At 42.0% G+C, this 22,885-nt stretch overlaps 1 protein-coding gene across 5 annotated transcripts in view; it reads left to right on the forward strand.

Annotated features, from left to right (window-relative positions):
* LOC139368394 (vasopressin V2 receptor-like) overlaps positions 1-22,885 on the forward strand; it is an 86,399-nt gene that overhangs the window by 38,387 nt on the left and 25,127 nt on the right. The gene's annotated exons all lie outside the window — the stretch shown is intronic.

Raw genomic sequence — 22,885 nt, forward strand, 5'->3', positions numbered from 1 at the left:
AACATAATCTTCAGTGAACCGTTGAATTGGTGCCTTTCCCTATATGTTGCTACGTGCATAATAGCGAAGTTAACCCGCATATTAGTGTTGAAAACCATGCAGCGGAGGCTGCAGCGGAGTGAGGAGACGAGGAAACAGCTCTTGACAAAATTGTCTATGAAAATTGAGTAGAGAGGAAACCAACTTAATTAGGTCTATAATCAATAGCCTAACTATTAAACATGCCTGGGTTTATAAATCATCCATATATAATCTACAGAAATAAGACAGATCCTGCCTCTGTTGCTTGTTCGTGTTTGTGTTAAAAGCCTACTGAATCCGGTGAGCACCAAGCCTCACACAACCGCAAAATGTTGGATAAAGCCATTTCACAAATTCGTCTCTTTTTCCATCTTTGCAGTGCTGTGATAAAGGCGTTACAATTGTTTTCGTTAGAACAGACTCTCTGATATTATTTATCATTTATTTTGTGTTTACACTGTTACAAACGGGCAGAAAAAAACAAGATTGTAATCTAACTGCACCTGTTTGTCACACGCAATATGTACGCAGCTCTCCCTCCTATACCCTACTTTTTCTTGATCTCCTTCTTCTTATTGTTATTATTACTATTATTATTATGATCATCATTATAATAAGTAATGTCATTATCATTAGTAGGTTTCTTACAGTAATAGCCTTGTATAACCACCATCGAGCTGCAGTCCTAAGAGTGTGTCCGGTTTCATCTTAATACCGTAACATACCTATATTTCAATATTTAGGCTACTGTATCAATCAATCATTCGTTCATGTCATCACACTGCATTTCAAAGTATGAATGACTTGTATGCTATCAAGCATTTTAGTTTTAAAATGAAATAAAGGAAGCTTTGGATAAGGAGCTCCTTACAGAAAATAAACCGCAATTCATGAATGCATGTAACTGTTTTAAGTCTTTGCTGTAATAAAGGCTTTATATATATTTTTCTCTCGTTATAACAGACTCTCTGATACACTTCTAATTCATTTTGTCTTGTTTACACTGTTCCAAAAAAAGTATAATATTGTAATCCAACAGCAGTTGTTTGGCACACAATACTCACTCAGCACTTCCTCCTATACCCTCCTTTTTCTGGAGCTCCAGTAATTTCCACAACTAAGTCTAAATGTCTTCCACACATCTGACTTCCACATTCCCTCCTGAAAAAACAGAAAACATACACCCGTTTCAAGTTTCTTTTTCACGTCCTCCGGATCCATTTTGCTGTCACGTGTTACAGTGTTCGAGTTTCTTATAACCAATTTATAGATATAGAATTTATAGAAGTTCATCGTACTTTATTAAATTATCACCAAAAACCAACAAAATAAACGAACGTAAAGCTCTTTAGCGCTAAACAGCAACTATACAAAGACAAGATCCCACAAACTAGGGTGGAAAACAGGCTGCCTAAGTATGATTCCCAATCAGAGACAACGATAGACAGCTGCCTCTGTTTGGGAACCCTACCCCGCCAACAAAGAAATAGAAAACTAGAATGCCCACCCAAATCACACCCTGACCTAACCAAATAGAGAAATAAAAAGGCTCTCTAAGGTCAGGGGGTGACAAAGATGTCATTATGATAGGCTATAGGTCAAGCCCAAATGGTCAAGCCCTATTGGTCACGTGCATGTGATGCAAACATGTTTCACATAAAGAGGGCAAGAGTTGAGGGAATAGGGAAAGTTTTTCCAAAACAAACAAGGTATTTCAGTAACATACAGTGCCTTGCGAAAGTATTCGGCCCCCTTGAACTTTTTCGACCTTTTGCCACATTTCAGGCTTCAAACATAAAGATATAAAACTGTATTTTTTTGTGAAGAATCAACAACAAGTGGGACACAATCATGAAGTGGAACGACATTTATTGGATATTTCAAACTTTTTTAACAAATCAAAAACTGAAAAATTGGGCGTGCAAAATTATTCAGCCCCCTTTACTTTCAGTGCAGCAAACTCTCTCCAGAAGTTCAGTGAGGATCTCTGAATGATCCAATGTTGACCTAAATGACTAATGATGATAAATACAATCCACCTGTGTGTAATCAAGTCTCCGTATAAATGCACCTGCACTGTGATAGTCTCAGAGGTCCGTTAAAAGCGCAGAGAGCATCATGAAGAACAAGGAACACACCAGGCAGGTCCGAGATACTGTTGTGAAGAAGTTTAAAGCCGGATTTGGATACAAAAAGATTTCCCAAGCTTTAAACATCCCAAGGAGCACTGTGCAAGCGATAATATTGAAATGGAAGGAGTATCAGACCACTGCAAATCTACCAAGACCTGGCCGTCCCTCTAAACTTTCAGCTCATACAAGGAGAAGACTGATCAGAGATGCAGCCAAGAGGCCCATGATCACTCTGGATGAACTGCAGAGATCTACAGCTGAGGTGGGAGACTCTGTCCATAGGACAACAATCAGTCGTATATTGCACAAATCTGGCCTTTATGGAAGAGTGGCAAGAAGAAAGCCATTTCTTAAAGATATCCATAAAAAGTGTTGTTTAAAGTTTGCCACAAGCCACCTGGGAGACACACCAAACATGTGGAAGAAGGTGCTCTGGTCAGATGAAACCAAAATTGAACTTTTTGGCAACAATGCAAAACGTTATGTTTGGCGTAAAAGCAACACAGCTCACACCATCCCCACTGTCAAACATGGTGGTGGCAGCATCATGGTTTGGGCCTGCTTTTCTTCAGCAGGGACAGGGAAGATGGTTAAAATTGATAGGAACATGGATGGAGCCAAATACAGGACCATTCTGGAAGAAAACCTGATGGAGTCTGCAAAAGACCTGAGACTGGGACGGAGATTTGTCTTCCAACAAGACAATGATCCAAAACATAAAGCAAAATCTACAATGGAATGGTTCAAAAATAAACATATCCAGGTGTTAGAATGGCCACGTCAAAGTCCAGACCTGAATCCAATCGAGAATCTGTGGAAAGAACTGAAAACTGCTGTTCACAAATGCTGTCCATCCAACCTCACTGAGCTCAAGCTGTTTTGCAAGGAGGAATGGGAAAAAATTTCAGTCTCTCGATGTGCAAAACTGATAGAGACATACCCCAAGCGACTTACAGCTGTAATATCAGCAAAAGGTGGGGGCTGAATAATTTTGCACGCCCAATTTTTCAATTTTTGATTTGTTAAAAAAGTTTGAAATATCCAATAAATGTCGTTCCACTTCATGATTGTGTCCCACTTGTTGTTGATTCTTCACAAAAAAATACAGTTTGAAGCCTGAAATGTGGCAAAAGGTCGCAAAGTTCAAGGGGGCCGAATACTTTCGCAAGGCACTGTAACTTTTCATTCAGAGAAAAAAGTAAGAAACTAAATGGCTGTAATTATGTTGCAGCTTCAACATGGACAGTGTGGTCACTTGCTGTGCTGTGAAGCCTGTTCGATGCAGCAGGGAGGAAAGAGAGAGACAACGTGTTCCAGTCACACAGGGACTCTTGTCTTTTTTTTTTTACAGTGTGGCCATCGGGCTCCCTCCCGCATGAGTCATTTGTGTGTCTTAATTATTTAATCAAACAGTGTGCTTAAAGAATCAGACAAGCTCAGGTCAGGGCATATATTTTATTCAAACACATAGGGTGTTTATATATGGAAAAATACACGTTTCAACATTTTGACTAATCGATTGGTCGAAATTAGACGACTTCTCTGTCGACCAAAATAAAAACAAATGGTTGGGGACAGCTTACTCAAAAATGGCTTTAATGGCTTTCCATATCTTTCACCTAAATAATAATACAACATTGAAAATCTTCCAACATAAAATTGCATTTATGTTGATGACCATCCTTATGAATGGTTGTTTATTATTAAAGAAATTCTACGGTACTTTTGTATCCAAAAAGTGGTCCCTGAAAATTGCTTACTATGTCACATTATGTGCATACAGTGCCTTTGGAAAGTATTCAGACCCCTTGACATTTTCCACATTTTGTTAGGTTTCAGCCTTATTGAAAAAAGTATTTAAAAAACATTTTCTCACCAATCTACACACAATAAGGACAAAGCAAAAATGTTTTGTTTTTTTGGTTGCTAATTTATATAAAAATAAATATCACATTTATATAAGTATTCAGACCCTTTACTGAGAACTTAGTTGGTGCACATTTGGCAGCAATTACAGCCTTGAGTCTTCTTGGGTATGATGCTAAAAGCTTGGCACACTTGTATTTGGGGAGTTTCTCCCATTCTTCTCTGCAGATCCTTAAGCTCTGTCAGGTTGGACAGGGAGCGTTACTGCACAGCTATTTTCAGGTCTCTAAAGAGATGTTCGATTGGGTTCGGCTGACTTTGAGACTTGACCCGAAGTCACTCCTGCATTGTCTTGGCTGTGTGCTTAGGGTCGTTGTCCTGTTGGAAGGTGAATCTTCGCCCCAGTCTGGGGTCCTGATCGCTCTGAAACAGGCTTTCATCAAGGATCTCTTGGTGGTCTTGGTGGTTTCAAACTTCTTCCATTTAAGAATGATGGAGGTCACTGTGTTCTTGGGGACCTTCAATGCTGCAGAAATGTTTTGGTACCCTTCCCCAGATCTGTGCCTCGACACAATTCTGTCTCTGAGCCCTACGGACAATCCCTTTGACCTCATGGCATGGTCTTTTCTCTGACATACACTGTCAATTGTGGGACCTTATATAGACCGGTGTGTGCCTTTCCAATCAAGTTCTAGAAAAATCACAAGGATGATCAATGGAAACAGGATGCACCACTTCACTTTGTCATTATGGGGTATCGTGCGTAGATTGATTAGATGTTTTATTTACAGTGCCTTGCGAAAGTATTCGGCCCCCTTGAACTTTTTCGACCTTTTGCCACATTTCAGGCTTCAAACATAAAGATATAAAACTGTATTTTTTTGTGAAGAATCAACAACAAGTGGGACACAATCATGAAGTGGAACGACATTTATTGGATATTTCAAACTTTTTTAACAAATCAAAAACTGAAAAATTGGGCGTGCAAAATTATTCAGCCCCCTTTACTTTCAGTGCAGCAAACTCTCTCCAGAAGTTCAGTGAGGATCTCTGAATGATCCAATGTTGACCTAAATGACTAATGATGATAAATACAATCCACCTGTGTGTAATCAAGTCTCCGTATAAATGCACCTGCACTGTGATAGTCTCAGAGGTCCGTTAAAAGCGCAGAGAGCATCATGAAGAACAAGGAACACACCAGGCAGGTCCGAGATACTGTTGTGAAGAAGTTTAAAGACGGATTTGGATACAAAAAGATTTCCCAAGCTTTAAACATCCCAAGGAGCACTGTGCAAGCGATAATATTGAAATGGAAGGAGTATCAGACCACTGCAAATCTACCAAGACCTGGCCGTCCCTCTAAACTTTCAGCTCATACAAGGAGAAGACTGATCAGAGATGCAGCCAAGAGGCCCATGATCACTCTGGATGAACTGCAGAGATCTACAGCTGAGGTGGGAGACTCTGTCCATAGGACAACAATCAGTCGTATATTGCACAAATCTGGCCTTTATGGAAGAGTGGCAAGAAGAAAGCCATTTCTTAAAGATATCCATAAAAAGTGTTGTTTAAAGTTTGCCACAAGCCACCTGGGAGACACACCAAACATGTGGAAGAAGGTGCTCTGGTCAGATGAAACCAAAATTGAACTTTTTGGCAACAATGCAAAACGTTATGTTTGGCGTAAAAGCAACACAGCTCACACCATCCCCACTGTCAAACATGGTGGTGGCAGCATCATGGTTTGGGCCTGCTTTTCTTCAGCAGGGACAGGGAAGATGGTTAAAATTGATGGGAACATGGATGGAGCCAAATACAGGACCATTCTGGAAGAAAACCTGATGGAGTCTGCAAAAGACCTGAGACTGGGACGGAGATTTGTCTTCCAACAAGACAATGATCCAAAACATAAAGCAAAATCTACAATGGAATGGTTCAAAAATAAACATATCCAGGTGTTAGAATGGCCACGTCAAAGTCCAGACCTGAATCCAATCGAGAATCTGTGGAAAGAACTGAAAACTGCTGTTCACAAATGCTGTCCATCCAACCTCACTGAGCTCAAGCTGTTTTGCAAGGAGGAATGGGAAAAAATTTCAGTCTCTCGATGTGCAAAACTGATAGAGACATACCCCAAGCGACTTACAGCTGTAATCGCAGCAAAAGGTGGCGCTACAAAGTATTAACTTAAGGGGGCTGAATAATTTTGCACGCCCAATTTTTCAGTTTTTGATTTGTTAAAAAAGTTTGAAATATCCAATAAATGTCGTTCCACTTCATGATTGTGTCCCACTTGTTGTTGATTCTTCACAAAAAAATACAGTTTTATATCTTTATGTTTGAAGCCTGAAATGTGGCAAAAGGTCGCAAAGTTCAAGGGGGCCGAATACTTTCGCAAGGCACTGTATTTAATCTATTTTAGAATAAGGCTGAAACAAAATGTGAAAAAAGTCAAGGGGTCTGAATAATTTCCGAATTAAATGTGGGTGTCTGTGGATCCGGAGACACAGAGAACCAAAAATTCATGACAACAACATTATAGAAACGAGGACAGTGAAAAATCATTGTTTAGCCCCTTTGAATCCACAGTTTTACTCTTGGTGAAATTTGGACGTGTTCTATGTTTACAAAGCACCTTCCTCCCTGTGCTTTGTAGCCATAGAACACGTCCAAATTTCACAAACATTGTGCCTTAAATTGCCTTTTACCTAGAAACATTCAATATTATTATTACAATTTTGTTTTATATTGTTGTGTCTCAATGGCCCACTTGGCTATAAATAGGAGCTACTGTAAGTGCAATGGTCAGGTCACTCTGAGGAAGATGTCAGCTTGACATTGAAACGTCAGTCACCTGTTTGTATCCTGTACAATGGATTAAAGTGAGCAAAAATACATACATTTCTGCCTTTTTTTGTTATGTGCTCCAACTCCTTTTTACCTCAAATTAGTTTTTATTGGTAAGCCATTATCATGATTTTTGTCATTGTTGTTGAGCACACCTCCTTTCCTTTGTTTTCTGAAGCGCGAAGGCCAACCTGAACTCACACCGTTAAATGATTTAACAATTGAAACCATTTTTTTGATGTGAACAGTTTGTGAAACTTTTTTGCCATTACACTCATAAGCTCCCATGAATTTGAAACAGAAGCTTGACCTTGACTGTCAATCAGACTCCAGAGCCCTTTATAAGCTTTTTGCAGAATGTTACTTTCGTATTAAGTAAACAATACCCACTATTTCCGGTGCAGCCGGAGGTTTTCTCTTGGTGCCTTCAGGAGTTGCCGAAGTTGACCATAAACAATGACCACAGAATAACCAGAAAGGCTTTAAATTCTATCTGTCCTCCTATTTAACCGATTACAAAAGTATGTATACTTAACGATATTAGCCAACTAGCTAGCTAGGCTAGCTCAGTACTTGCCAGCAGCGTTAGCCAGCTCGCTAAACTTGTAAACAAAACAACCAAAGTGAACTTACTACCTGGTGATCTAAGCACAGTTGTGTCAGTGAGGAGATCGGTTCTCAGTTGGCTAAAACATAGCATCCAAACACACCATATTTCAGCCTGCACAAACCCTGTGATGTCAGCAGGGGTGTAAACTAAAGTACCAGTACTTAAAGATGCACTCCAGGATCTTAAGCACAACTATATCATACGAATTTAACCCAAAAAGGACGTAAAGTATCATACAAAAGGGATGACATAGTACACAATTTGATGACATAGTACACAAAAAAACAGGGACCACTTTTGGCTCATGAGAACCAATTTTAAAACAACTGACTGAAATAATACAAAAGTTTGAGAGTAAAAATACTTTAAAGTACTAATTAAGTGGTCTTTTGGGGTATCTGTACCTTACTTTACTACTTTTACTCTACTACAGTTCTAAAGAAAATAATGTAATTTTTGCTTAATACATTTTCCCAAAAGTGCTCATTACATTTTGAATGCTTAGCATGACAGGAAAATCGTCCAATTCACACCCTATTCAAGGGAACATCCCTGGTCGTCCCTACTCCCTCTGACCTGGCGGAATCACTAAACAGATGCTGTGTTTGTAAATTATGTTTGAGTGTTGGAGGCTATCCATAAAAATGTTTTTTGTATTGTGCCATCTGGTTTGCTTAATATAAGGAATGTGAAATTATTTCTACTTTTACTTCAGTCATTATCTATTAAGGTGTCTTGAATGTTTTACTCAAGTATGACAATTGGGTACTTTTTCCACCACTGGCTATCGGTACATTATAATTAAAGTAGGTGCCCCTCAATATACACTTCATTATAACTAGACAAATCCTGTATAACACCTAGTAATAACATTGTACTTATGCAGATATGTGGTGTACTAGTGTATTTATTCTCCCACTTGGATCTCGCATCCACAAGGTTTAAATTAAGGGCCAGGTTGTCAGAATGGGTAATGTACTGTTAAGGTACACATTAGTTACAAGTAAGTACCCCTCGAGATACACTTCATTTTAACTAGCTAAAACCTGTGTAACAACTAGTAATTACATTGTACTTAGGCAAACATTACATGTGCTTTCAAATAGTGTCTTATTCCTTATCTGGGATTAATACCAATTACATGTTGTTATCACATTTTATACAACGGGTGGGTCGAATCCTAAATGCTGATTGGTTAAAACCACATTCCAGCCGGTGTCTATTCAACAAGTTACTACCGGCTAAATCTATGATGTTAAAATGCCTATTTACTCTGTTCAATCTCACTGCACAATCCACTGTCTCATCAGCCCAACCAGGCAATTTATAAACTTGATCCCCACAAGACATTATCTCACATTCTTTTAGACTTCAACAGCGGAGATTTGTATGAACCTTGCTGTCTGTCTCTCTGACATTTGCAACATTGTTTAAATATTAAAATTCTATCTCCAGTTGTCCCATAGTATTGACCATGTCTGGAATCTGGATGAGACAGACAGGCAGCGTTTCTCAGCCAGTTGAAATCATGAATCAGCTGGCATCATTTTTATGGATATATACAAAGAAATGCCAATAAAAAAAGGTCAAATTAAACTTCAGTTTGAAGTGATTATGTTAGCTGTGTTGTTGGCTAGCTCCCCTGAACAACAGTGTCCTGACGAGTGTGCACATTGTCTATGCCAGGCAAAATCACACCTCATTAGCTCATTGTTATGGATGTATCCAATTAAATGTCACTAGAAAACATCTTAAACAAATGCAAATGCAGCTACTTTGCTGCAATTTTTGACGGGACTGTAAGTTTGCCGTAGTTGGCTAGCTAGCAAGCAAGATATAAGAACGTTGCCAGCCAGTATGGCAATGGAACATTTAGAACAAAAGACTGTTGCGTCCATATATACTAAACAAAAAGTCTGAACGACTGGGTCACGTCTCTGGCAACGCTAGATTTGCGTCGGGACTATATCTTCTGAAAAGGATGAAATAGTATGAGTAAATTCCTCAAAATCAAGTTTTTAATAAAAGTATGTCAAACATTATTTGAATATGTTGGCAAAGTGATAATGTCCTCGAAGCCGGTGTTTAGAGGATATATTGGCATGGGTGTTGTTCATTAAGGGCCGGCAAACTGTGCCTGAAGTAACTATGAGTCGTTACGTTAACTACAATACTTGTTGTAGTGTAATTACACATGTAATTAAAAGGAAGTGTTACCAAATGTAGTTATTTTCCAGTTTTCGGTTCTGTTCCCTAAACCGGTTCCAAACCTTGCTTATGTGTTCTATGTTCTGTGTTCAGTTATGGATATAAGGCAGAGGTCTAAACAAACCTAGGCTAATGTAGGCCAGTGATATTACTTGGGCAAATTTCTCCCCATATAATTTACTTAACATTTTTTTATGTTGTTTTTGACGTCAACAGAAACAAATTACTTGCATGACCTTGTAAGGTTCTTATTTTTCTGAGTAAATAACTCACGGCCACTAGAGAAGCTTAACCAAGTTTAAGAGGGTCAGTTTCCTGGCACGTGCAGTATGACAGTATAATAGCCCTATTGGTTAATGATATATTACAAAAACAACAGTCAATAGAGCTGTGAACAAGGCTTTATCGGTTTCAACTAGGACCCTCTCTTCGGCAAGCAGGGACAGTAGACCATGGTTGAAGTTCATTCCATTTCAATTCCGTCAATTCAGGAAGTAAACTGAAATTCCAATTCTCACCAATGGTTCTCTATGACAACAACTTGGAATTGGATTTTCAGTTTACTTCGTGAATTGACTCAAATTTAAATGGATTTGAGCCCAACCCAACAACCCTGTCTGCAAGGCCAGATGAGTTCGGCCCCCCTGGCCTGGTTGGTGTATTGTAGAACTAGAGAGATGTCTGTCAGTGCCAACCTTCATTGACTATGGCTCAAGGCGAGAACCCTCATTGCAAAGTCAAGCAGCAAGTGTGTCGTTGCAATCCAGGTCAATGAGGTGTGGTCGGCCCATTAACATTTTAATAGGTTGCTTTGGCAAGGTACGCTATTGTAGGACAAAGTGTTCAGGTTACATAGAGATAGAGGGGAACCTCAGGCTACTTCATACACCCTTCAAAAAAAGGTTTCCATAGGGGTTCTTCGGCTGTCCCCATAGGAGGCCCCTAGTGGGTTCCATGTTGAATCCTCAGTGGAAAGTGTTTAAGAAGGAACCCAAACGGGTTCTACCTGGAACCCTAAAGGGTTCTTCAAAGGGTTCTCCTATGGGGACAGCAGAAGAACCCTTTAAGGTTCTAGAGAGTACTTTTTTTCCCAAGAGTGTAGAAGTTCACGAGAAGCCTTTTGACTTTCAAAGTATAGGCTACATAGAGAATGTTTGGGACATTTCTCCCTCCGCAAATTGATAATGATAAATTACGGATTGACGGAATGTTCATTTAACTTTAAATCGGCCGGACAAGGTTAGAAAAGGAAATACAACTCAAAATGTGAGTGAGTAGTCGGGGTTCTGATTAGTTTGTGTGGGAGAGTTGAAGTATAAGTGTGCAGCTAGAGGACAACTGCAATCTATAATGTTAATTATGTTCCCATGTGTTCCAGAACAGAATACTGATCAAAGGCTCTAGAAGTGTAGGGCACCCATAGAGTGTTTCAGCAGCTTAATCGTCCTGCCTCGGCTGAAAAATGTGTTATTGATTGGTATATAAATAAAGTCTTTGACAATATGGAGCGAGCTGAACAGAGCAGTATTCAGCCGATGACTCCACTACAACGCTGCTTGGTTCACAGTACAATATGGCGTAAGACATAGCGCTCACCCACACACGGTTGAGTCATTCATGCATTATTGCGTTTTGTGTAACATAGAGGCAGGGTTGCACAAGAGGATTTTTTTATTTTGAGAACAGTGTGTGTGTGTGCGTGTGCGTGTGTGTGTGTGGGCGGGAGAGAGAGAGCGAAAGAGAGAGAAACAGACAGACAGACAAAAAACAAGAGAGAGAGATGGAGACAGAGATGGTCAGGCAGAGTACACAGAGAGAGAGGCGTGAAAGTTTAGATAATATTTTTAAGAATCCCTGTGTAGCTCAACTGTTAGTTGCTCTCTGATTGCTTCTATGACTCTCATTGCTGCCTGCTTGCTCTGCCAACCAGTGTGTGTGTGTTTCCGTGCATGTGTGTGTGTTTTTCCGTGCGTGTGTGTTTCCGTACGTGTGTGTGTTTCCGTGCGTGTGTGTGTGTGTTTCCGTGTGTGTGTACCTGCGTGCATGCGTGTTTGTGAACAGGCGGCTTTTTGATCCAAGTCTCACAGCACATTTGTTCCAGTGAGCCTGATATGACGGATTGACACTCCAAAACGTGTGAGCAGGGAGAAAGAGAGAAAGAAATAGAGAGAGAGAAAGAAAGGGGGAGTGGGGAACAGAGGACGTGTCTATGAAGGGGTGAAGTGGGACAGGAAAATGGATGGTTCCACACTCATTTAACTCTGCAGAAGGAAAGCAGGAGGGAGGGATCAGGTCCATTAGTTTTAATCAGGGTAAAAGCTTTAAGGTACAGAAGGCTGAGTGGAAGTTACAGGCGGAGGGAGTCTTTGGCTGGACCACAGTCCATCTCGCAAAATATGACAGAACAATTTGTACTTGTGAATGGATTGTGATTGTGAATGGGAGTGGTTGCTTTCTGGCAGTGAGGTTTGCAGAGAATGGGTTGCATGACTCGCACCACTCTGTGTGTGCATGTGTGTGTAGTGCAGTGCGCGTCATCCCATTATTCATCAGTATATGAATGTGTGCAAATCATGCTTATCGTGTATTTTGGATGCACCTTCAATTATGTAAATGAGAATGGAAGTTCTGGAACACGGAACATGGTGGAAATCCTATAATGTCCGCAGGGTGCTCTCAAGAACTCGAGAACCAGGGACCAATTTTGGGGGAAACTTTTTTCGGGAAACTGCGGTAAACCGACACTGTGGTATTCGCTCAAGGGATGATGTCTAGCAGTGATGACTAAACGGTACTAACAGAGGAGAGGACAGAAGATGCTTAATCAGCCTTGGAGGAGACCCCATTTTACACGTGTGACTTTACAGATTGATTAGATCTAACAGCGATGACTAAACACTACGTGTTAGGACGGAGTTTCGTCCACCGGCTTTGTCTTAGCCGGAGGACGAGGTTTAGAAGGAGGAGAGCACTGAGGACTTATAATGGAGGAGGATGAGGATGAAGAGTAGAAAGGGAGAGCACTGAAGATGCTTTATCAGCACAAGCCCGGGAGACCTCACACACACATTTGATCAAATTTGATTTAAAGTAATTACCAATTACCAGCCGTAAAGTCATCCTCATCATAACCACATGTCTTGAAGTTAGTAATCACCACCACCACAAATGGGTGTTTGTTATTGGACAAATCCAGGCAGTACCTTCTGTTTTCTTCAGTTTGGTGCCTGACGGGGTGGCAGGGTAGCCTAGTGGTTAGAGTGTTGGGCTAGTAACTGGAAGGTTGCAAGTTCAAATCCCTGAGCTGACAAGGTACAAATCTGTCGTTCTGCCCCTGAACAAGGCAGATTAACCCACTGTTCCTAGGCCGTCATTGAAAATGAGAATTTGTTCTTAACTGACTTGCCCAGTTAAATAAAGGTCAAATAAAAAATGACCATGACCCTGGGCTAGAGAAGAATGTGAGCTGTTCCTGGTTCAGCATCTAGGTTAGTTAACATCATTACCACATTCCTACCGTGGCCCAGTGTAGTCAATCCATCATAACACCTTCCTATGGAGGGAGATTCAGTCTAGGGATGTGACAAAAAAACTACATTTAAACAAAAATGTTTTTAATCATTTAAATGTTTAAACAATAAGAACAAAATAATAAAATGACATGTGAATTCTTAATGCAGTTATGGGGCTGTGTATGACCACTAGGTGGCAATACCGTTCTATCTACTTCAGGCTACCAGAAGGCATCTACTCAAGGCTACCTTACTGCTGTCCACCACCCACTCAGCAACGATTGTAGTTAATGCCATTTTTAGTCTCTCTGCTGTGTCCCTCTACTCCATGTTCTCAGTTGTCAGTACATGGAACTTCACGTCCCACTTCTCATCAGTGTGACGACTTGTTGCAGTGATGTATGGCAGCGTGTTCATAGTCATCCCACAATATATTGTTAACACCCCATATGGGTGATTGAGAGCTTGCGCTTTGTACTTGCAGAGCAATCACTGTACAAACCAGACCATCACAGTATTTCAAAATGGCATCTTGTCGTCTGGTTCTAAATATGCCATCAGGCATTGAAGCTGACATCCTTTACCAGTGACAATGGCTGCATATCAACTGCAATCATTTCTGTAAGCTCTTTAGCGTGAAGATTCCTATCTAATGTTTGTAGTTGGGGCCCTACGCTGCTGCTAGCAACAGTTAGGTATTTGTTTATAAAATAAAAAAATGAGTTGCTGCGCGACTTCCTTCACCAGTTCGTGTTGGTATACCTGGATGACATCCTCATCTTCCACATGTCCATGGTTGAACAAGTCCAACATGTACGCCAGGTCCTTCAAAGACGCCTATCTCACCACCTGTATGTGAAAAGTGTGAGTTTCACATTCCTCCGATCTCTTTCCTGGGGTACATTGTGTCTCAAGGCTGTGTACGGATGGACTCCCAAAAGGTAGAAGCGGTGGTCAACTGGCCGTGGCCCAGCACTGTCAAGCAAGTCCAGCGTGTTTTGGGTTTTGCTAACTTCTACCGGAGATTTGTGAGAGACTTTAGTTCTGTGGCTGTGCCATTGACAGCGCTCACCAAGGGCATGTAAGGCTGGGCATGTAAGCTGGACCTCGGCTGCTGAGAGGGCCAGACCAGAATATTTTTTTTTCTGCACCCATTCTAGTTCATGAAGATCCTTCTCTTCCCTTCGTGGTAGAGGTGGATGCCTCTGACGTTGACGTGGGTGCAGTTCTGTCTCAGCGCTCAGCTAAAGACCAAAATCTTCACGCCTGTGTCTTCTTCTCCAGACGTCTCACTCCAGCGGAGAGGAACTATGATGTCGGCAATCGAGAGCTGCTTGCAGTCAAACTGGCTTTGGAGGAGTGGCGGCACTGGTTGGAGGGTTCGGAACATCCTTTTACGGTTTAGACGGACCACAAGAACCTGGCCTACATCCAGGAGGATGCCCCAATATCCGACAGGCTTGTTGGGCTCTTTTCTTCACTCGGTTCAGATTCATGTTATCTTACCACCCGGGTTCTAAGAACGTGAAGCCGGATGCCCTGTCTCGCCAGTTCCCCAGCTACAGTGAGGATCGGCCACTTGGATCCATCATCCCCAAGTCGATCATCCTCGTGCCGGTGTCCTGGGGTATAGAGACTGTAGTGAGGGAGGCGCAAGATAGGGAGGCAGTTCCTGACGGCTGTCCTTCTAACAGACTTTTTGTTCCTCTTGGGGCACGGTACAAGGTACAGCGGGCTCACTCATCGCGTCTCACCTCTCATCCGGGAGGGCAGCAAACGCTAGAGTTTTTGAGGAGGAGGTTTTGGTGGCCCTCGGCGGAGGTGGACACTCGGACCTTTATGGCTCCCTGTCCGACACGTGCCCGGAATAAGACTCCTAGTCAGCAGCCTCTGGGGCTTCTTCATCTGCTGCCAACATGTTCTCGACCCTGGTCTCATCTCTCTATGGATTCCATCACAGGTTCCATCCTCAAAGGGCCACACTGTCATCCTGGTCATTGTGGACCGCTTTTCCAAGACGGCACATTTCATTCCGCTGCCTAAGCTTCCATCTGCCCGTGAGACTGCTCAGCTAGTCATTCAGCATGTTTTCCCCCTTCACAGACTTCTTCTGGACATCGTCTCCGACCGGGGCCCCCAGTTTGCCTCCAGATTCTGGAGGGCGTTCTGTAACCTTCTGGGGTCATCATCCAGTTTGACTGAGGGCTATCACCCTCAGTCCAACGGCCAAGCAGGTGAACCAGGATCTGGAGATCGCCTTACGGCACTTCTTTAGCGTGAAGATTCCTATCTAATGTTTGTAGTTAGATGTGTCTGCCAACCCCACCACTTGGAGTCAGCATCTTCCCTGGGTGGAGTACGCACACAACACTCTCCAGTGTTCCTCCACCGGCCTATCACCATTCCAGGTGTTGTACGGATACCAGCCTCCTCTGTTTCCAGATCAGGAGATTGAAGTGGCGGTTCTATCCGCTGAACGTCCTATCTCTCGTTGCCGCCGGACCTGGAAGAGGGCTCGGTCAGCGATACTGAGGTTCTCTGCTCGAGCTCAACGGCAGGCCAACCGTCATCGCCGTTCTCACCCTCTCCTGCGTCCAGGCCAGATGGTCTGGTTGTCTACTAGGGATCTGCCCCTACACATGGAATCTAAGAAGTTGGCACCCCGGTATGTTGGGCCATGCGAGTTCTACGGTGCATCAATCCAGTGGCCTATTTTTCGTCATCTTCCCCGGTCCATGAGGATTCATCCCAACTTCCACATCTCCAGACTCAAGCCTGTGGTGTTCAGTTCTGGTTCCGGCCACTCTGCCTCCACCTCCGCCTCGCATGATAGTGGGACAGCCAGCCTACACTGTGTGACACATCCTTTCTAGTCATCAGTTCCGGCGTGGGACTCAGTATCTCGTGGCCCGGGAGGGTTACGGTCCTGAGGAGCGATCTGCTACCCCTAGTGGAATGTCAGGAGCCATTCCTTGAGTGGGGGGGTCCTGTCACAGGTTGTTTATTTGCCGCTGGAGGACGCCCTTGCCTTGTGTTCTAGTTTCCAGGTTACCCTAATTATTACTTATTGGTTTCACCTGGTTTTGATTACCTTCAAATATTTAGGTTCCGCAGTTGCTTGTATCTGTGCTTTGGTCTTATATTTTGCTTAGTGCACTCTTGTGCTGTTGCCTTGTTTTTGTCAAGACTAAGTAAAGAGCTGAATTTACCTTTACTTCTGCTTGCTGTGTTTCTCTGCGACTAGGTTCAAGTTCGTACAAGCATCGCTGTAACAGTTAGTGGTAGTTTTGTGATAACTTCACTGTGATTTTAATTTTGTGGAGAAAAAAACAACACAAAATAATCTTTGTTTTTCAGTTAGGGATTTCTTTCTAAACGTTAATGATCCCAATTTAATTTAAACATTTAAACATTCACACCTCTATTGGTCACAGTGAGCACTGATTGAGTGAGAGAGAGCGAAAGAGAGAGAGAGAGAGAGGGGACTCGGAAATCAAATGCCCACACATTCCACCACAAAGCTCTCACCTACAGAGAGATTAACCTTGAGAAGAGTCCCCACAGCCAGCTGGCTCTGGGGCTCTGTTCACAAGAGACCCCACAGAGCCCTAGGACAGCAACACAATTAAACCCAACCAAATATTGAGAAAGCTCAATTATAACTATTTGACACACTGGAAAGAATAAACCAAAACACAGAACAAATTGGAATGCTATCAAAGCAAAATTAAATAACATTTTATTTGTCAAATGCGCCGAATACAACAGGTGTAGACTTTACCATGAAATGCTTACTTTCGAGCCCTTTCCCAACAATGCAGAGTAAAAAAGAAAAAGAAAAAAAGGAAAACGTTACAATGAAGAGACTACACTGAGTGTACAAAATATTAAGAACACCGTCCCAATACTGCGTTGCAACCCTTTTTGCACTCAGAACAGCCTCAATTCGTCAGGGAATGGATTCCACAAGGTGTCGAAAGCGTTCCACAGGGATGCATGTTGACTCCAATGCTTCCCACAGTAGTTTCAAGTTGGCTGGATATCCTTTGGGTGGTGGACCATTCTTTATACACACAGGAAATGGTTGAGCATGAAAAACCCAGCAGCATTGCAGTTCTTGACACACTCAAACCGGTCTGCCTGGCACCTACCCCGCTCAAAGGCAATTGAATCTTTTGTCTTGCCCATTCACACTCTAAATGGCACACATACACAATCCATGTCTCAATTGTCTCCAGGCTTAAAAATCCTTCTTTAACGGTTCTCCTTCCCTTCATCTACACAGATTAAAGTGGATTTAACAAGTGACATCAATAAGGGATCATATTTTCACCTGGATTCACCTGGTTGGTCTACAGTGCCTTGCGAATGTATTCGGCCCCCTTGAACTTTGCGACCTTTTGCCACATTTCAGGCTTCAAACATAAAGATATAAAACTTATTTTTTTGTGAAGAATCAACAACAAGTGGGACACAATCATGAAGTGGAACGACATTTATTGGATATTTCAAACCTTTTTAACAAATCAAAAACTGAAAAATTGGGCGTTCAAGGGGGCCGAATACTTTCGCAAGGCACTGTATGTAATGGAAAGACCAGTTCCTAATGTTGTGTCCAATCAGTGTATAACAGTATACAAGGGGTATCAGTACCGAGTCAATGTGCAGGGGTAGGAGGTAGTTGAAGTAATTGAGGTAATGTACATGCAGGTAGGGGTAAAAATGACAAGGCAATCAGGATAGATAATAAACAGAGTACCAGCAGCGTATGTGAAGAGTGTGAAAGTGTGCCTATGTGTGTGTGTGTGTGTGTGTGTGTGTGTGTGTGTGTGTGTGTGTGTGGCATAAATATGCATGTGTGTCAGTGTAATATGTGTGAGTGTGTTGGTAGAGTCTTGTAAGTGTGCATAGAGCCGGTGCAAGAGAGTCAGTGCAAATTAAAATTGGGTCAATGCAACTAAAAAGGGTAGCGATTGATTAACTGTTCAGCAGTCATGGCTTGGGGGTAGAAACTGTTCAGACTTGACACTCTGGTACCGCTTGCTGTGTGGTAGCAGAGAGAACAGTCTAAGAGTTGGGTGGCTGGAGTCTTTGACAATTCTTAGGGACCTCCTCTGACACCACCTGGTATAGTAGTCCACAATGATGTACTGGGCCGTACACACTATCCTCTGTAGCACCTTATGGTCAAAATGGAAATCATTTGCCATGCCAGGCGGTGATGCAGCCAGCCAAGATGCCCTCAATAGTGAAGCTGTAGAACTTTTCAGCCTCCTGAGGGGGAGGAGTTATTTTCACGCCCTCTTCACGTGTGTTTGGACCATGATAAGTCCTTAGAAATGTGGACACAGATGAACTTAAAGCTCTTGACCAACTCCATGACAGCCCTGTCGATGTGAATGGGGGCGTGCTCGGCCCTCCATTTCCTGTAGTCCACGATTAGCTCCTTTGTCTTGCTGATGTTGAGGGAGAGGTTTATGTCTCTGACCTCCTCCCTATAGGCTGTCTCATCGTCGTTGGTGATGAGGCCTACCACCGTTCTGTAGTCGGCAAAATGAATGATGGCGTTGGATTCATGCGGGCCACGCAGTTGTGGGTAAACATGGAGTACAGGAGGGGACTACGCATGCACCCCTGAGAAACCCCTGTGTAGGTCAGTGTGGCTGATGTGTTGTTGCCTACCTTCACCACCTGGTGGCGGCCCGTCAGGAAGACCAGTATCCAGTTGCAGAGGGAGGTGTTCAGTCCCATAGTCCTTAGCTTAGTGATGAGCTTGGAGGGCACTGTGGTGTTGAACGCTGAGCTGTAGTTAACGAACAGCATTCTCAAGTATGTGCTCCTTTTGTCCAGGTGGGAAAGGGCAGTGTTGAGTGCAGTAGAGATTGCGTCATCTATGGATCTGTTGGGCGGTATGCGAATTGGAGTGGGTCCAGGGTGTCTGGGTGATGGTGTTGATGTAGGCCATGACCAGCCTTTCAAAGCATTTTATGGCTACAGGACGGCTCATTATAATGGTTGGAACAGAGTGAATGGAAACCATGTGTTTGATTTATTTGGTACTATTCCACTAATTCTGTTCCAGTCATTACCACGAGCCTGTCCTCCCCAATTAAGGTGCCACCGACCTCCTGCGCTACAGATGTGAGTGCTACGGGACAATAGACATTTAGACAGGTTACCTTGGTGTTCTTGTGCACAGGGACTATGTTAGTCTGCTTGAAACATGTAGGTATTACAGACTGGGTCAGGGAAATGTCAGTGAAAACATTTGCCAGCTGGTAAGTGCATGCTCTGAGTGTGCATCCTGGTATTCCGTTTGGCCTTGTGAATGTTAACCTGTTTAAAGGTCTTACTCACATCGGCTATGGAGAGTGTGATTACACAGTCGTCCGGAACAGCTGGTGCTCTCATGCATGATTCAGTGTTGCTAGCCTCAAAGTGAGCATAGAAGGCATTTAGCTCGTCCGGGAGGCTCGCGTCAGCGGACATCTCGTGGCTGGGTTTTTATTTGTAATCTGTGATAGTTTGCAAGCCCTGCCAAATCCGACAAGTGTCAGAGCCGGTGTAGTAGGATTCAATCTTAGTCCTGTATTGACGCTTTGCCTGTTTGATGATTCGTCTGAGGGCATAGCGTGATTTCTTATAAGCGTTCAGATTAGTGTCCCGCTCCTTGAAAGCAGCAGCTCTAGCCGTTAGCTCAGTGTGGATGTTTCCTGTAATTCAACGCTCTAACCACTAGGCTACCCGCCACCCCACTCATTGAAGTAGAAATCCTCATCCAAATTGAGTTTAGTGATTACTGTTCTGATGTCCAGAAGCTCTTTGCGGTCATAGGAAATGATGGAGGAAACACGATGTACAAAAAAAGTTAAGATCAACGCAAAAAACACACAAAATAGCACAAAAACGGCTACTATTCCCTCTAGTGGCATTATCTCAACAGAATCTTGCCCTAAACATAAAGTAGACAGGGCAGAATGTTTCACCACTTTGACTGACCTAAAATTAAGAAAATCTTTGACTATGTATAGACTCACTGAGCATAGCCTTGCAATTATGCAATGTAATCGGCCATGATTGATTACCGATTGTTATGAAAACTTGAAATTGGCCCTGATTAATCCGTCATTCCGATTAATCGGTCGACCTCTAGTTATCATATCTCAAAATCAATGTCATGTGGTTAATCAAAATAATATTCAAATCTAAATGAAAATGATACAAACCCAGGTGCGCAACTTTGATTTTAGAAGTGGGGATGTAGATTTTTTTTTTTACATTTTGGTAGGGCTAGATCAGCTTTAATATTGCAGATAAATTGTTGCTTCCATCAATATAATTGTCTGCATCATTTCCAATCCCCCATATATTTTTGGGTAAATATATATATATATATATATATTATTTGAAAAATATATTTTCCTTTATTATTTTCTCCTAACCCTACCATCCCTCCCCTAATTTGAGTAAACTAATGGACAACAACACTCAGGCTTCTACTTCCAGTTTATACATACTATTTAAATAGTATATTCTACAATAGTTATCTCTTGTTTATTTTTTAGTCCCATACTTCAGCTCCACTCAACCCCTCCCATCTATCTCTGAACACCATCCAGTTTTAATTTCTACGTGCCATATATTTTTCAACTCTGCTGTGATGTTTCACAAAAGTTCTGAACCTTTCTATTCTCATAGATTCTACATATTATAAATGAAAAATAAACATTTTTGCTAAGAGTATTATCATATTATTGATCGATTGACTTTGACTTTTAAATCACCCAGCAGTGCTATTAGGGGACATAATTGAGCAGAGGGTCTGGGGGTCCTACAGTAAAGCACATCTAAAGTCAATTGTCTTTAAGACATCCTCTATATAACGTTTCTGCCAGACCGCCCAGCCAACCCTACACGCCCGACCCCCACCAGTCTAGTCAATAACTCAACTCTCCCCAACACAACTTTCTTCCCATCTTTTTTTTTGTCTCAAGGGAAAGGTTTGGAAAACAAAAGTTTAAAGAACACACATACACCTATACTTTAAAACACAGAAACAGGACCCACCTCCCCCTTCTCCATATAATTCATATCATAGGTCTAATAGTACTGTAGAGCTCTTTTTACTTGCATACAATCTAGCTGGGTCACCCAGTCTGCCCTTAGGGGTCCACGGCCTTGTAGCGCCCCAACCCAACACACCCCACTCAGCTTTAGGATCTTAGTGAAACATTCATTATTGGTTTCAGGTGTGTTAGGCCAAGACCAGAGTGACAACAGTACAGCCGACCCCCAGGGCCAGGACTGAACAGCCCAACAGCAAGGGATTGCCTAAAATAGGTATTCTCCCCTGACGTGGGCATGTTTTCAATACAGACTCCTTTTGTTGTACATATAAGGCCTCTAGCCAGACCTTATGAAAGTTGCACAGTATACCCTTAAAACAAATCTAGTAATACTGTACATAACTTGACATTTCTTCCATACATTGTGGGAGGATAACCAACCTTTCAATTAATTGCAATGCATTTACGAGCCACCTTAAATGCTAGGTTACACAGTCTCTTCGAATAACAGTCTACAGTATCAACATTTCCAAGCAAACAAAAACAGGGTGAACTGAGAATCTGTAGACATGCTGAGATAAAATAACATCAAATAACATACCTTCACAATAACACTCCTTCACAATAACACTCCTTCACAATAACATACCTTCACAATAACACTCCTTCACAATAACACTCCTTCACAATAACACTCCTTCACAATAACACACCTTCACAATAACACTCCTTCACAATAACACTCCTTCACAATAACACACCTTCACAATAACACACCTTCACAATAACACACCTTCACAATAACACACCTTCACAATAACACACCTTCACAATAACACTCCTTCACAATAACACTCCTTCACAATAACACTCCTTCACAATAACACTCCTTCACAATAACACTCCTTCACAATAACACTCCTTCACAATAACACTCCTTCACAATAACACTCCTTCACAATAACACTCCTTCACAATAACACTCCTTCACAATAACACTCCTTCACAATAACACTCCTTCACAATAACACTCCTTCACAATAACACTCCTTCACAATAACACTCCTTCACAATAACACTCCTTCACAATAACACACCTTCACAATAACACACCTTCACAATAACACTCCTTCACAATAACACACCTTCACAATAACATACCTTCACAATAACACTCCTTCACAATAACACACCTTCACAATAACACTCCTTCACAATAACACTCCTTCACAATAACATACCTTCACAATAACACACCTTCACAAGCCTTCACAAGACCTCAACATATGCAAATATGGACCCTTTTGTGTTTTACGCCTCCAGCAGAATAATATCATTTCTGAGTGCATGATATTCAGTTTCACTGGCATTTGGAACGTTCTATGGATGGTCTTAAACTGCAGTCATTTATGTCTGAGATTATATGAACATGACTGGACATTCTAACACATCTGTATCCATTCATCATCATCAATAGCGTCTCCCAGGTCTTCCTCATATTTTTCTTTGACATGTTGTATGTAATCGGTAAAAGCCTCTTATCAACACTTGATACAGTTTGGAAATCAACTTTGTCAGACTGCCTTAAAATAGCATCTGGCTTTTCCAGCTGGACAGGGT

Source organism: Oncorhynchus clarkii, chromosome 16 (genome assembly GCF_045791955.1).
Source record: "Oncorhynchus clarkii lewisi isolate Uvic-CL-2024 chromosome 16, UVic_Ocla_1.0, whole genome shotgun sequence".
NCBI classification, from domain to species: domain Eukaryota; kingdom Metazoa; phylum Chordata; class Actinopteri; order Salmoniformes; family Salmonidae; genus Oncorhynchus; species Oncorhynchus clarkii.